This window comes from Molossus molossus, unplaced genomic scaffold (assembly GCF_014108415.1).
Source record: "Molossus molossus isolate mMolMol1 unplaced genomic scaffold, mMolMol1.p scaffold_m16_p_16, whole genome shotgun sequence".
NCBI lineage: Eukaryota > Metazoa > Chordata > Mammalia > Chiroptera > Molossidae > Molossus > Molossus molossus.
In genome coordinates this window covers 17,558,778-17,574,145 of record NW_023425351.1, presented here as the reverse complement: position 1 = coordinate 17,574,145, position 15,368 = coordinate 17,558,778, and the positions used below count along the sequence as shown (strand labels likewise).

The 15,368-nt window shown below is 40.7% G+C and overlaps 1 pseudogene; it reads right to left on the bottom strand.

Annotated features, from left to right (window-relative positions):
* Nucleotides 1–13,481: 13,481 nt before the first annotated feature.
* Nucleotides 13,482–15,096, bottom strand: LOC118631543 (annotated as a pseudogene).
* Nucleotides 15,097–15,368: the final 272 nt, after the last annotated feature.

Below are 15,368 nucleotides of genomic sequence, written 5' to 3'. Positions count from 1 at the left end.
AGAGGCTATGAAGGAAAAGACACAAAGTAGAGATGACCCCAGACTTCTTGGACCTCCCAGCCCAAGCCTGATGCCAGCCTATATCACACGGAGGCAAGAAACACAGGCTACCCACAGAATCAAGTTCAGTCAGTCATCATTCATTGTCTTAAGCTGCTGCATTTTGGGGTGGTTTGTTACACAGCGATTGATAACTGAATACTCCGATAGTTTGTATATTCTTCATTGAGAGACTATGAAAAGAGAAGAAACTATGTGTAGAATTTTATGAGGATAGGCTTTCTCTCATATTCCCAAATGTTATCTTTATTCTACTTGTTTATCTATAAGATTTTAATATTATTCTGCTTCTAACTGGCTTACTCCCATATCTGTGCTTATTTAAAAATATATAAATCCCCAATTTTCATTCTAGAATAGTTGTATTTCATGTCTGCTTGAATTACCCTGTGTGATCTTCAGGGGAAAATGTCTACTCAGAGAGTCCAAAAACCACTATATTGCTTATGGATTCTAGCCATGTGATATTTTTAGAGGTGTAGTCACAGCAGTACACTCACATAATTTATTAGGAATAAAATTAAGATCTAATGATGATCTCTTTAAAACATTTATTTGGTAAAATCTGCAGGTTTGAGGGTCCAATATAATGGCAGAGCAATTGCAAGTCACTCTGAAGGCATTGCTCTATTTAACGTGGGCAATTTTGCCAAGCCAAGCGGAACGAGTCAGAATGCTGAGGGTAGGTTCTTGCTGCCAGCACTCCCCAACATTTACCATTCTGCTTTACAAGGCCAAAAATATGACTTTATACATCGTAAGCGAATTGAATTTTTTTGTAATAAACTGTGGTTGAAATTAAACAATAATTCATTCTAAGGAGAACTATTAGATAGTGATCTTTTCAGCTATTAAGTTCTTATTGCACCTGACGCTGGTCCATCAGGGGTAACACAGGCACAGGCTTACACAACTTCATCATTTTTAACCCATTTTTGGTACTTTTGCCTGTTTTTCACAAAAGAATATCTCAATGCTCCAATATGTTGGAGCCTCTGTGTGAGGTATGGTCTGGCTCCCTCTTTAACATCCCCTCCCCAGGTCTGCCCTGAACCAGGACTAGCCCCACACGGGTGCACGGACACTGGGAGAGGTAACCCCGGTGATTCCTGTTGCCTGTCACCTTGAGCTTTCTCCAAGACGTCGGTGCTTCCCCCACTCACCTTTGACCCCCTAAAGGCTCCCATTCAGCTTCTCCCTCTTAGTCTGTTTTCTTTGTTCCAGAATATTGCTGGCCCTTCCACCGAAATTCAGCAGTCCTGTTTCCTCTCCTTCAGAACTCTGTTCCCTGGCGGTGGGAAGGCCTCTGAACTAAGAAGCTGAAACAAGACAATGCGTTAACCCAAATGAGTGTCCCTAAGGATGGATTTTTAGGCTTCTGGAAAAATATTTTTAGACAACAGGCTACTTTTATTACCCTAAATTAAAACCAAATTCTTAGTGGTGTGTAAAGTAGAACTGCCGCAGCTCATAGAAGAACTTACCTGGAGCACTGGGAATTTCATCAGCTCCAAGTCTCTTGAGTACAACAGTAGTCCCAGAAGCAAGAGGGGAAGCTGAAAACAGTGAGAAACACCTGTCAGAATCACCTGTTCTTCCTTCTTATCAGGTGAGGAATCATCCCCAGAACCAGGGATGTAGATTCAAGCATGTAATTAGAGTCGAATGGCAGCCGTCAAGCTAATGTAAGAGCAGAGCCCAGTGGCTGGGAGACCAGGGGGATGGCGGAGGCACAACAGGCTGGGCCCCGTGCACGTGGGCGTGTTAGATGGCAAACTGTGCGGTTCTATTAATATCACAAAGGGTATATTCCATAAAAGTTTTACTGATAATGATTGCCCCACACGCTCAAGAGATGGGGTTGTATTTCAATGTGCTTTGTTTAAACGGGTAAAGTGCAATACATTTATAAACGGGTTTAATCATAAGTGGCTAACAGTTAAAAAACATTTGTTGCTAAATATGTAGAACTTGAGTTATTTGGGAAAGTTACTTATTTAGGAGAAACCGCTCTGTAAAAGACAAGTGCGTGCACCTGCACATACACAACCTGCACACATCAATCTCTACTCATACAAGGACATGCGATTGCTGGATCTTGAGCATTCCAGTGGGATCAGCTCCATTTATCTTCCCATTTATCTTGGGGATTAAACTACTTTGATTTTCAATTTGCAAAGTTGCTAATGATTCTCTGTACTTCTTGCTGCCCCTTGTTTGTGCTATGGGATTCCATTTACCTTGCCCTTTGTATTTCAGACACCTGGCAGGGTCTGCAGCTGCTGTCTGCACAGATGTGTTGGTGCAAGGGGCCACTACTCTGTGTTATGATGGTTTGATGCATGGGATGAGATGTGCTCTAGCACGTGTGATTCTCCAGACAGCTAGCCCAGTGAGGCAGTGGGAGGGACCAGCAAGGGGAAAGTGCAGTGGAGAAAGCCAGCGAGAGCAGAAACTAAGACAATGGGTTAAGTCTTCTAATAGCTTAAACAAATATTGGTATTTTTATTTTATGGCTTTATTTTCTCTCTTCAGAAATAATAAGTCTTTAGCATCATTCATATTGTATAACTTAAAGGTTGAATTGAGAGGTTGGAGGGTCGGTAAAAAATCTTATGTTCACATCATTACATTTTTATTTTATTTTTTTTTTTTATCCTCACCTGAGGACATTTTTCTATTTTTTGTTCAGGTAGAGTGGGAGGGGGAGAGAGGAAGAGAGAGAGAAACATCGATGTGAAAGGGACACATCGAGTGGCTGCCACCCGCACGACCAACCAGGGCCGGGGACAAACTGCAACCGAGGTACATGCCCTTAGCGGGAACCGAACCCGGGTCTCTCAGGACTGCAGGCCGACGCTCTAACCGCTGAGCCAAACCGGCCAGGGCACATTTTTATTTTCAACCACCGGGATGGGCATGCACAGTTAATAATGAACTGCTGGGAAAATTCCTATGATAGCCTTAAATAAGAGAGTCAGTACACATACAGTATTGTGTATTTTTCTACAAACGATCATCTTGATTTGAAATAGTGAATCTGCCAAATTTGGTGACATAGTTGTTCTTTGTATTGTATATCTGAGAGACTTAGAGAAGAAAAACTGCATAACTTACTAAAGCCTGAATTGTTTTGAAAATGTCCGTCCTGTGCCCTGGGGGTGGAGGAGGAAGCTGGACCTGCTGGCTGTGAGCCCTGCGCCCAGGTGTACTCGTCAGTCCTCTCCGACAACTTCCAGCTCAGGCTGCTTCGAATCCGTCTACTTCTTAACTCCACGAAAAGGCGATTTTGTCTAAAATCTTGCAGTCTATAGACTTTAGAATTGAAAAAAAGGCCGCATCTTCCTTAAACATTTTCTTAAACCCCAAGTTTCCAAACAAAGGCTAGAAAAAGGCTGGGTTATCTGAGACCCTAAACAAAGCTATTCTTTTTATTATTCTGCTTCCAAATAAAGAAAAAAATTGAATTGTGAGTTTCTTAGTTCAGCAGGCATCATGTTTAATATTAAAACATTACATCTGTTATTATTAGTCTTCATGAAAGAAAATGTGGAAATAATTTTCAATATGTGCCTGAAAGTCTTCCTTTATTCTTGCCCCATGGCTATTGGTTAGAGATGTGTTTCTCCCCCCCCCCATTAAAAACGTTTTTTTACTTTATCAAAAGTATATATATATTTTTATGAGATATGAGTTTCTTGTACTCATATGTTCCTGGTTGGAGCCGTTGTTTTTATGACCACATCCCCTTACCTCACAGGCAGTGAAAGACTGTGCCCAGAGGGGGATGGAACAGCTTGCTCATCAGTTGCATGAAGCTATATAACAAACTTTTGCTTTGAGCTTATCTATGGGAACCTTGATTAACAGAGATCCTTTTAAAAGAATTTTGGCTGAAAAAGGTACAGCAGAATAAGAGGTACAAACTTCAAGTTATAAAATAAGTCATGGGGATATAATGTACAGGACAGGGAATATAGTCAATGATATTGTAATGACTTTGTATGCTTTCCAAACTCCTGGTCTGCTAGTCCAACATGGCTGCCGCAGCTGCAGCCTGGAAAAGGAAAACAATCGGAAGGTCAAAAGGGGCCCCTCCCCTTTGATTAACCAGTTGAAGAGCCTTACAGAAGTCCCACAGAGCTCTTGCACTTACCCTCATTGGTCAGCATGTGGTTACTTGGTTGCACCTGGCTGCAAGGTTGGCTGGTAAGTGTAGTCGTATGTTCTAGGGGGACAGTGTACCTAGTAAAAGTCGGGGCTCTGGGACTAAGTAGAAAAGGGAGAAGAATGCTGGTCCAGGCAGCTAATAGCATCTGTACTGTACTTATTTTCTTATTTTATGCTACCTATTTTTAAATTAATCTTTATTTAAACTTATAAGCACTTTAAATTTTGTTTTACTCTTTAATGGTATTATTATTTTAAGAACTATTTTTATTGTATTCTACTCCCTTTACTATTTTATTGCTGCTAGCAAGACTTTATATTTTTCTCCAGTTTTATTGAGACATAATAGACATGTAACAGTTTGTAAGTTTAAGGCATTCAACATAGATTTGATATATGTATATCTTCTAAAATGATTACCACAATTAGTTTAGTTAACACCAATCACCTTTAGATTTATTTAGACATTATTATTGCTTGTGATTTTTTATTTTTGACTTGTTATGAAGTTTCTATTTTCCAGTTTAGTAAGTGGCAGGAAGGACAGAAGTACTGGGAACGTCTAAGATAGAACCAATTTTAAATAAGGAAAGAAGGCTGGTTTTCCTATTGCCAGGGCTTGAGCTGTCACTTGTATTCCCTATAACATACCTCCTTTTCCTGTTAATGCTGAATCCTTTCATGCTAACGACTTTAACCTAAACAACTCAGCAGACCTCAAAATGAAAGCCTTCCCCAACATCTCCCAAGATAACTATACATCTATCTCTATTAACAATTCTTTTGAGTGTTGTTATAGTATTATATCAGCAGCCACAGATACGGCGTTGTCCCTACGCTCATGGAGTTACAGGCTACTCTGGGACACTAACATTAAACCCCAAATCATGCAGAGTGTTTACCTGTGAGTAGGTGAAGGAGAAAGGACAGTGAAGACAAAGAGTCGGGCTTCATGTGTTTAGGAGCATAGAGAGACCCGCGTGGCTGAGCTGGGGGAACAGGAGCAGGAAGGGAAGTAGGGGAGTGGGTTCGAATGGAATCAGGAAGAAATGGCAGAAAATGAGGCTGAAGGGCACAATGTGCAAGGCGCATATGTCGTGAGAAGAACTGTGGTTCTTTCCCCCGTCCTCATCTGAAGAGCAATGGGAAATCATTCAGCGAATTAAAGCAGGGATTGATCAGATTTGTCTTTGGAAAAGTTTCCTGGGGGTGGGGGGTGGATGGCAAGAGTGGGCGCTGGGGCTGAGCTTTCCACACGCAAGTCATGCCATTGTTATCAGTAGGCACACACTCTGATCTGCTTTTATAATTGGCTGGTAGAGTTGTTATCCATATTCTTTAGCCAGTCTAGCTTATGGGATGCCTGTAGGATGGCTGTAGTCAAGGCAAGGACAAAGCAAGGCTAAGTGCTTAAGAAGAAGAGATCTGCCACGTGGATGTTATTAACAGCACAAGGAATCTATTCAGCTGAGCTAGCTGGAGATGGACACCTGGAATATCAGCCAGCAGGACTGCATCATCTTAACTTTCATAGTACAGTGAAAAGTAGGCTTTAAAACCAGATGTGGTAGGGTCATGAGTGACCCCTGTGCCAGCACTCTGGGTACCAAAGAAATTTAGTTAATTGTGCCATTTCTGAGTTCCCTTTAAAGCAGGAGAAACTTCATGTTTTACTTTATTTTCTCTATGTACAGAGACTCTAGTTTAAATCTTAAATTATATCTCTCTTGCCTTGTACATTAGAGATGATTCCCCACCGGCAAGACCAAATTCTATCCTAAAGAATGGTGTGCAATTCATCCTGACATTCTTATTTAGCTCTGCTGTCTTTCTTCCTGCTTTTATCTGTTAAGAGTGTATATGTCATAATATCTGAATCCCCAGTTGGATCCTTGTCAACAAGAGGAACTCTTGTGAACTAACCAGAATTTCTTAGAATTGCGAACAGATTTAGAAATGTGGGCTTCATCCTCCATGGCTGTTGTTGGGTTTATACTCATCAAATAACTCAGACTTTGCCTTATGATCAGGCTGAATAAATACATCCCAAACTGAATATGTGCAAAATTATTCACATACATGAATATGTATATATGTAGTTGGGTTAAACTGTGAACACAACTCTGGGATTTTTAGCAGATGAACACATGTCAAAGGAACAGGTCTTATTTTCTTCAGTGTAATACATTTTTGAGTTATATGTTTCATGAGCTTTTCATTCTGTACTTAATGTTAATGTAATGGCCTTATGCAACTAAATAATCTTGGCAGTTCTTTTATTCACTCAAGCAAACATTTATCAATATTCTGTTATGGACAGGAGCTAAGTTATTCTAGTGAAGCATGATTATTCAAATATTACTTACCTACGTGTAAGGTTACACAGGCTTTTTACTCCTCTTCTCTGCCTCTCTGCTTGTTTTTTGAACACATAATTATTCATTGTTCTTAACATCTCTGCAGATGATGGACATGAGAAATAACATGAAATTACAAGTAAATAACATGAAATGCCAAGTAATTCTGCTATTTGTGTGAAAATTTGGTAGAAAGAATATTGTTTTGGGGGTGGGGTGGGGAGGGTGTCTCTTCTTATGAGTTTTCCATAAGTTTGGTCTCTGAGTCACTAAGTGTTTGAGTAACACGTAGATTTCTACTATCCTTCCCACCTCATTAACTACTATTTTGACTGACTGAGACTTACCGAAATTCAAACTGACCTTTAGACTTTAACAGGTTATACCGTTTTAACCGTATTGCCTTGAGTGAGTATGGGGAGGCCAGATGGAAGGAGAGAAACTGGAAGCAGTTTTCCAGTTTGCTGAGCTCACAGCTCCCTGGGGAGAACGCAGCACACCGGGCAGGGCCACCAGGGGGAGCACCGAGGTCAGTCGGGAGGCGGAGGGAGGAGGAGGGCCAGGCGGAGAGGCTTTGTACCGTGGTGTCCGCAGGAAGGAGCAGGCGAGGCAGGGAGCGGGCTGAGGATTGGCTGGCTTGATTCATCTCCGTGGGCTCCGGGGCACAGGGGCTGTCCCTGATCGTCTGGCCTGCCTTGGAGAGATTCGGTCTGGGGTATTAGTGGCCCGGAGAGTGAGAGCCCTATAAAGGGGTGGGGGGAGTGGACTTAGCTGCCAAGGAGTAGAACTGAGCATTCTGGGACTCAAAACTGAGTCAAGACAGAAGTTTAATAACCTCAGCCACATGCACTTATTAAAATGCTTGTAAATATCTCCTGATAATATCTATTTCTCATGTTACCGTCACCTCCCATGTCGTAGCTTTTCTGTCTCCGGCTTGGAGCTCCATACCTGACTTCTGCCCAGCACCTGAGCCATTCTCTTCAGGCCCACGGGGACCACTGCTCCACGCTGCAGCCAGAGTGAGCTTCAAAATGTCAGTCTGTTCCTCTATCGCTGCCCTAATCCCATCCCCACCAGAAACATTTCATGTTCCCTTGCTCTTGAACAAATCTCCCATGTTGCCCTGCATGGCTAGATACACGTCACCTTTGCTAGTTCATCCCCTGCAGCCTCCACCCCACCTGCTTTGGCCCTTTCTCTGCACATTTGCAACACATTTTACATGCTGTCTCCTCAAATATTCACCAGCTGTATTTATTGGATCTAATACACTATGATTTTAAGACATACCATTATTTTCCCAAGAGAGGAAAAGAGCTGGCAATTAAAAGATGAGTCAATGTCTTATTAATAACTCTGGAGAATGCAAAATTAGGCCTCCTCAGCCTATTTTTGCATTCAAATTTCTTTCTTATGTTTGAAGAGATTGCATAATATTTTCTGCCCTTCCTAGCATTCCCTGGTGTGTGATAAGCCAGCTTTTGCATGTTGCTCAGGAACAAAACACATCCCAGCTTCCACCACTTGTGAGCATCTTCTGTGGCAAAATGCATTTAGTTGTTGCTTTTCAAAGAAAACATTGTAGTCATTCCTCAAACAAGAAATATTTGTTTCCCTAATATCAAGCCCAGCACCCTTGCTTTGTTTCCATATCTTTCTGAGTCACAATAACCTTTCCTTTGATGGCAAACCAAAAACATTTTAAAACATGTTGACAACACCTGTCAAAACAACAATGTACATGATTCAGTGGAAGAAAGGACAATATGAACAACCCTGACCAAATTCATGTGCAAATGGGCAGTGACAATAATGCCACAACAGGTTCTTTTCTGTTTTTCACAGGAACCCATCCTCTCAAAACTATTGTTGCCTGATTTTCACCTTACATGTTCCCTTTCATTCCTGATAATTAAACTGATTTGTCAATTTTTATGCCACAGTGTCAGGGATCTAATAGAAATCAGCTAGCTTGATATTTAGTTGCCCAGAAATGGAGAGTTGTCTATAAACAGGAAAAGTTCATTCTGAAATCTTCTGAGTGAAATAAAACTGTTACAAATGATGGTTTTAATTAATCCTTGTCTGTAGAAGAAAAAACATGTTTCTCACTCAAACAAAGCATTCCCCATAATCCTATGTTAACTGATCTGAACCAGAAAAATGAACTTTATACAGAATCTAAATAAATAAATAAATAAATAATGAGAATAAATGATCCCTCTCCTATACTTAGTAGACAGATAAAGTTTTCCTTTATTTAAAGAAACTATTTTGTCTTTTCCCCAATAGGCTATGATTGCATCAGCATTATCAGCATCAGCATCTTTGTTATTTCTATGGTGCTTTATACTTTTCAAAGGAATTTTACATATTATCTCCATGTCCCTACTTTTCCGATTCCACCAGCCTGTCATGAGTATGCAATATATGTATGCTAATGAATGAATGAATGAATGAGCAAATGAATAGACATCATCATAATGTTACATCAACAATAATCCATAGTCGCAGCCGGCTTGTATCATCATCAGTAGTTGCTATTTATAACTTCATCATACTTGACAATGGATTTTTAATCTGATGCAAATTGAAACGTAAAAGAGTTATGAGGGAAGCACGTATTTCTTCTAGGATTTTGTTTAAAAAAGCAAGGTTTAGATGGATGAACAGTAATAACAAATGAGTAAGGGTTGAAAAATTATCCTTCAGCTCATGTCAACTTTTAATTGCTATAGTTTCATCTTATTTGTGGTTTCACTTATCTCGGTTACAGTTATCTGGGGTCAATCATGGTCCAAAACACTACATAGAAAATTCCAGAAATATACAATTATAAATTTTAAGTTGAGCACCCTTCCCAGTAGTATGATGAAATCTCCCGTTATCTTGCTTCCTCCCTCCCAGGGTGTGAATCATGCCTTTGTCCAGCGTCTCCATGCGGTGGCCCCTCCCTCACGTTAGACACGTAGGAGCCCTCTGGGTTATTAGACTGTGGTGGTATCGCAATGCTTGCGTTCAAGTCACCCTTATTTTACTTGACAGTGATCCCAAAGTTCAGGAGTAGTGATGCTGGCCAATTCGGATATGCCAAAGAGAGGCTGTAAAGTGCTTCCTTTAAGTGAAAAGGTGAAAGTTCTCGATTTAATAAGGAAAGAGTAAAATTGCATGCTTAGGGTGCTAAGATCTATGGTAAGAATAAATCTATCTATGAAATTGTGAAGAAGGAAGAGGAAATCTGTGCTAGTTTTGCTGCTGTGCCTTAAACTGCAGAAGGTATGGCCACGGTACACAGTAAGGGCTTTGCTAAGGTGGAAAAGGCATTAAATCTGTTGGTGGAAGGCATAAACAGAAAACATGTTTCAATTGGTGGTATATGTTGCACCAGAAAGCATTAAGCCTAGAAGACTTCAGCAAGGGACCTACTGAAATGAACAACACCAAGCTATTCACTGCAAGTAAGAGATGGTTACTCAAATTCAGGAATAGGTTTGGACTGAAAAATATGAAAATCACTGGACAGAAAGAGAGGATATTCACACAATTTATTATAGTATACTGTTACAAATTTTCTATTTTGTTACTAGTTATTGTTAGTCTCTTACTGTACCTAATTTATACATTTAACTTTATTGTAGTCATGTATGTATAGAAAAAAACATAGTATATATAGGGTTTGGTACAATCTGTGGTTTCAGTCATCCACTGGGGTCTTGAAAAGTATCCACCATGGATAAGAACTGAGGGATTACTGTATATCTTTTATTTTGGTGTAGAGAGAGTTAATAATATATGCTAATTATCTACAAGGTCTTAGGTGATATTAATAAATGCTTTCATGTATTATTGTATCTGATCTGGTCACATGTTATTTTTCTCTTGCTAATGCTGTGGGTAGTATCTCTTTTAATATCTCTCATTCCCTTATGGAAAGAATTCCTTTGCTGCTTTGCACAAAGGTATAAATTCTCTCATGGGTGCTTATCAGTCTATTATAAAAATGACGTTCATGTATGTTGCTTACTCATCTTTTTCATCTTGTTTGGGTGAATTGCTTCCTATCTGAACTAGCTGTTGCTTCAGCATTCATTTGTTTAGTGGTGGGCTAACACTCAGTATTTGTCTCCAGGTCCCTCTCATTTGCTGTTATTGGTTCCCTGCTCAGTGAAACTTATCCAAAAAGTCTGAGATGTCTCATTGCCTGGGCTAGGATGGAGCTTACTATGAGCTGTAAGAATCATCAGTTGCTCCATGAGTGTCTCTTTCTCTGCTGGGTCCCGGGAGGCTATTTCCAGAGGCAGAGAAAAACAATGGTCCATTTACCTAATTGACCTTCACCCTGGATGTGAATAAGAACAGCAGTGGAAAGTTTTCTTTGTTTATTTTTAATTTTTCACTTCTAATTCGTTGTTTCACAGCAACCATACAGACAGCTCTGCATTAATATCCGGTCTTCATCAAGTATCCATGTAACTGGCCAGTGGTTTCACAGTGCCAACTTTGTGTTCTTGCTTTTAAGTTTTACACTTTCGCTGACGTGCAGTCTAATGAAGAGAATACCAAAGAATAAGTAACATCACAAAACTTACAATTTGAAAAGAAAAGTTCCCTCCATCTTAGAGTAAAGAAACTACGTTGTGTGTGATAGTTGCTGACATTTCTACAGAAAAGGCATGCGATAGCTTCATGGAAGTGAAGCCATGGACTTTGCCTCTGTTGTCTAACACGCACATGGTGATGACGTGGTACCAAGGCAGCTCCTGGGTCTATGCTACAGTTTCTCAGATGGTGCTGTAGCGAATATTGGTGTAGTAGTGTTGGCCAGGACATAGTGATTGGCTACACATTATGAAAAGCATCAAAGATGAGATGTTTGGAATGCTGACCTGTTAACATTGTCAGTAGGTTTTTTTCTAGAAATTTCTCAATATGGCAGAAAGGAACAGCTTAAGGATAAATTAGAAATAAAGGTGAAAATAAGTAAAGCCAATTCCAAGTATTTTCATGTGGATAAAGTCCTTGAAGGTTGGAAACCTGTACTTTAAAATAGTATGTTCTTTTTCTCTTCCCAAATGCCTAGAATTGGGACTAGTCAATAAATACTACATATGTTTAATTAAAAAGAAAATCATTTACTTTTCAGAGGTCTGGCTTTAGGTACTTTCACTTGGACTTTCTTCTACTTATTCTTGAATTTATTGCTACCAATTTAGGAGAAAACTTTTTTTTATCCTCACCCTAGGACATTTTTCCATTTTTTGTTCAGATAGAGTGGGAAAGAGAGAGAGAGAGAGAGAGAGAGAGAGAGAGAGAGAGAGACATCGACATGAAAGGGACACATCGAGTGGCTGCCACCCACACAACCCAACCAGGGCCGGGGACAAACTGCAACCGAGGTACGTGCCCTTAGCGGCAACCAAACCCGGGTCTCTCTGGATGGCAGGCCAACACTCTAACCACTGAGCCAAACCAGCCAGGGTGAGGAGTAAACTTTTAGAATTCTATTTTATAACCATATAATCTGATTTTCTTAAACCTATTTTTATTATGGCTTTATTGCATGTACTTATGTACTGTATTTCTATTCCTATCCTCATTTATTCCTAATGTTTGTACATTTAACTTGCTAGGAAATAATCCTATGCCTGTCCCCTTCATTTTTCCATGTTACAATTAGAAAGCGATTCACACGATTTCACTTATGCTATGTACATCAGACACAATTTTACTTTCTACAGATATAATTTTTAGAATGAATTCTTTATGTTCAGTTGCCAAGAAAATAGTTTCTCTTGGCACATCTATGCTTTCATATATATATATATAAATATTCTTGCACCTGTCTTTAATTTAAAAATCTTGCCAGAGAAATGGCAATTTTAAATAATCCATACTTTGCTCTAATTAAAGATTTGGAGATTTATTTAATATTAGTAGTCCCTACAATGTGATGTTACAGATTTTATTTACTATAACCAATTCTCAGATGATTCTTATATTGAAGTAAATGTATTGTGATTACATCCTAAGAGGTGACCTAAGTTTTCACCCTAAGTCTACAGTGATGTCTGAGATCTCTGCTTACCATTGTGTTCCTTGCTGTCAGCCTGTGACCTTCAAACCATTTCTAGATAGGCCAGTGAAAGTGGTGCATTTGTTAAAACCACTGCGGAGACTCTACCTCCTAAATAACAGGATCAGAGTTCTTGCAAATCACCTTTTCCAGGGGGACTATAAAACATTGCCATTATTTGATGACAAAATGGTGGTAGTCAAACAGAATTGTGTAAATTTGCTGGAATCATATTTTTCATCACATTAGAACCAAAACACAACCATTTAAAAAAAATCTAGAAATGCTCTGAGGCATGTTCTGTGCTGTGGACATGAGGAAAAGGGGAGAGTGGGACATGGTCCCCTCAGACAGGAGAGATGGCTGGAGTGTGGGAGACCAATAACATGGCAAAGGCAGAGAAGGACAGAATACTTTACTCCAAGACATAAAATACTCAGATTTTTAACCACGTAGATGAGAGCTGCTACATATTAAGATAATTGGTCTTATTTTCAACATTCCTCAGTTTCTGTATTCAACTATTTTGCTGGAATTACTTATATAAGGTGATCTCAGATGTACCCCCAAAGACAGAAGGTCAATGAGTTTATGCTGTGAACCTCAGGGAAGTAATTGTGGACCAAAGAGGATGGAGAGTAAGGTGTAGGCGGATGAGTAGGGCTATATTTTGCCAGGTGGATTTTGGTATTTCTTTGGATCAGATCATATAGTTGGGCAGCAATTCTGTGACTATAGGGACGGCCCCAAACACAACAAATTCAATGGAGGAAATGACTTTATTTTATTTATTTATTTTCAGAAATGGTCACTTTATTTCAGTCCAGGCAGCTCAGCACAGTGCAAACCCTGTTAGAAAGATCCATTTGTTCACACTCAGCTTGCTTTTTTGTTTTAATACTGAGGAATAAACCGAAAATAAAATAAAAAAAACCTAAGTGATTTTTAATCATTTGTATCCTTCATTCATTTCCCTGGAGGGGAATCCAGGGCCTTGTGGAAGTCTGGGACCTTCTGACTATTCCCACGAGGGAAAGCCCTGCAGAGCTGGACTCAGATCACTGCAAGATAGACGCAGCATAACTCCCAGGACAACGCCCATCACCCCATTTCTAACTCCCTCACAAATCGTCGTTCTTTTCACATAAATAATGGCTCCTTCCTGAAAAGACAGCTCACCTTTCTTGCCTTTTGCATAATCGATCATAAATTGCCACAACATGTCCAAATAAGACCTTGGAGCTCACAGTGGGCTCTCTTCAGCATAATGATCACTATTAGCCATGCTGACTGCTCCTCTTCATCATCTTCTAGGCGAAGAAGTGGAGGGCGGATTCACCAGACACTGGTTCTTCCACAGCTGGTGGTGGTGGTGCTACATCGGAAATATTTTCTTGGACAATGGCCACAGATCCCATTAAAGGTCACTGAGGAGTTACCTGTAGGATGGAGGGAGAAGGAGGAGCTAGAGATACTGGATTCTGGCTGTAAAAAGGTCCTTTATTTATTTGACTCTGAAGGCTTTTCTGTGAAGTTGTGGAAGAAGGGCATTTATAGGGCAATGCACCCCTACTGTTGGGGGAGTATGGCGAGAAGCAGGGCTATTCACGCTGCAGAACTGAACAGGATGACCTGGAAAGACACCGGGAGGCGGGGTAGGAACAGCAATGGGGACTCCTACACGCCCACTTCACTGCTCTCCTGACTGCCGCTCCCACTACAGTACTTGGGTGGCTTCCTCCACTGTTCCGCCACTGTAAGTTCAGATTTTTTGATTCACAGAAGTTGTCCTCACAGGGCTCTGCTGCGAGGGAGCCATGTGGGGTCAGGCTAGGTAGTAATTATTTGGTACCCCTGGAACATGCACTGGCCTCAGTGTGCGGTAGGGGGAGTGGCACCCAAGTGTCTCTTCCTGTCATAGAGGGAATGGGGGGTCTCTAAGCTGGAGGTGTTGGTCCTGGAAGCCCACCCATCTTCATAATCTGGGTACTCACCTTTGCTCCATGTCCAATATCATCTAGCATTGTACAGTCAATAGGTTTTCTAATATAACTAATGAACTGGCTGTTCAAGGTTGGCTGGAGCAATAATCCTGCGTATCCTTGAAGTGTTTTTATTGGTAGTCAAATGCCATTTCTCTCCTTGCAACTTTCTCTTTATGAACATCAAAGGTTTGTGAAATATGAGTGACAACTGTAGCTGGGATACCTGGGTATCTAGCATCTGTTGTAGGTTTTTGTCCAGGTATTCATCAGACAGGCAGCACTTAGTAAGGACGGGGCGGTGCAGGCTTTGGTTTCTCCTAGGGCTGGGTGCTTATCTGCTGACTGCTTGTAGTTTTCACAGTAACCGGCCACTGGTTCCAGGTACGTGTAACTGTGGAACAGGACCCTGCGGTCTGGGGACTTCCTTCCTCAGCAGCACCCGCAGCTGCACCAGCTTCCCATCCTCCTCCCCTTCCTCCCCCTTCTCCAGACGCAAGGTAGCGGCCCCAGCGCCAGGGAAACGCAAGACTGGGACAGACTGGTTCCATTTCTTTTAATCAGCCCAGTGTGTGAAGTGAGTTAATGCCCTCACGTCTCTTGAAACTTAATTTTTAAAACACTTCATTCAGATTGGCATTTCACATGTGCACTTCTTCCTCCTTACACCCAATCAACACTTGATTGCCATGAAAAACATGTTCTAGTTATCCAGGGAGAATG